Source organism: Mus caroli, chromosome 13, assembly GCF_900094665.2.
Source record: "Mus caroli chromosome 13, CAROLI_EIJ_v1.1, whole genome shotgun sequence".
In the NCBI taxonomy this organism is placed as follows: Eukaryota; Metazoa; Chordata; class Mammalia; order Rodentia; family Muridae; genus Mus; species Mus caroli.
The window spans coordinates 3376847-3378461 of NC_034582.1; positions in this window are offsets into that span (position 1 = coordinate 3376847).

The window sequence follows — 1615 nt, forward strand, 5'->3', positions numbered from 1 at the left end:
ACCTCATGGTACCTTCTCCAAAATTGACCACATAATTGGTCACAAAACAGGCCTCAACATATAAAAAAAATATTGAAATTGTCCCATGCATCCTATCAGGTCACCATAGACTAAGGCTGATCTTCAACAACAAAATAAATAATAGAAAGCCAACATTCACATGGAAACAGAAAAACACTCTTCTCAATGATACCTTGGTCAAGGAAGGAATAAAGAAAGCAATTAAGGACTTTTTGGAGATTAATGAAAATGAAGCCACACATACCCAAACCTATGGGACACAATGAAAGCATTTCTAAGAGGAAAACTCATAGATCTGAGTGCCTCCAAAAAGAAACTGAAGAGAGCATACACTAGCGGCTTAATAACACATCTAAAAGCTCTAGAAAAAAAGGAAGAAAATTCACCCAAGATGAGTAGATGGCAGGAAATAATCAAACTCAGGGGTGAAATTAACCAAGTGGAAACAAGAAGAACTATTCAAAGAATTAACCAAACGAGGAGTTGCTTCTTTGAGAAAAACAACAAAATAGATAAACCCTTAGCCAGACTCACTAGAGGGCACAGGGACAACATTCTAATTAACAAAATCAGAAATGAAAAAGGTGACATAACAACAGATCCTGAAGAAATCCAAAACACCATCAGATCCTTCTACAAAAGGCTATACTCAACAAAACTCGAAAACCTGGACGAAATGGACAAATTTCTAGACAGATACCAGGTACCAAAGTTAAATCACAATCAAGTTAATGATCTAAACAGTCCTATATCCCCTAAAGAAATAGAAGCAGTCATTAATAGTCTCCCAGCCAAAAACGCCCAGGGTTTAGTGCAGAGTTCTACCAGACCTTCAAAGAAGATCTAATTCCAGTTCTGCACAAATTATTCCACAAAATAGAAGTAGAAGTAACTCTACCCAACTCATTCTATTTATTGGATATAGGACTGTTTATATCATTAACCTGATCCTGATTTAACTTTGGTACCTTGTATCTGTCTAGAAATTTCCTGCCGTCTACTCCTCTTGGGTTAATTTGCTTCCTTTCTTTCTAGTGCTTTTAGGTGTGTTGTCAAGCTGCTAGTGTGTGCTCTCTCTAGTTTCTTTTTGGAGGCACTCAGAGCAATTCCCTCTTAGAAATGCTTTCATTGTGTCCCATAAGTTTCTGGATGTTGTGGCTTCATTTTCATTAAATTGTAAAAAGTCTTTAATTTCTTTCTTTATTCCTTCCTTGACCAAGGTATCATTGAGAAGAATGTAGTTCATTTTCCACACGAATGTTGGCTTTCTATTATGTATGTTGTTATTGAAGATCAGCCTTATTCCATGGTGACCTGATAGGATGCATGGGACAATTTCAATATTTTTGTATACGTTGAGGCTTCTTTTGTGACCAATTATATGGTCAATTTTGGAGGAGGTTCCATGAGGTGCTGAGAAGAAGGTATATCCTTTTGTTTTAGAATAAAATGTTCTGTAGATATCTGTTAAATCCATTTGTTTCACAGCTTCTGTTAGTTTCACTGTGTCCCTGTTTAGTTTCTGTTTCCATGATCTGTCCATAGGTGAAAGTGGTNTGTTGAAGTCTCCCACTATTATTGTGTGAGGTACAAT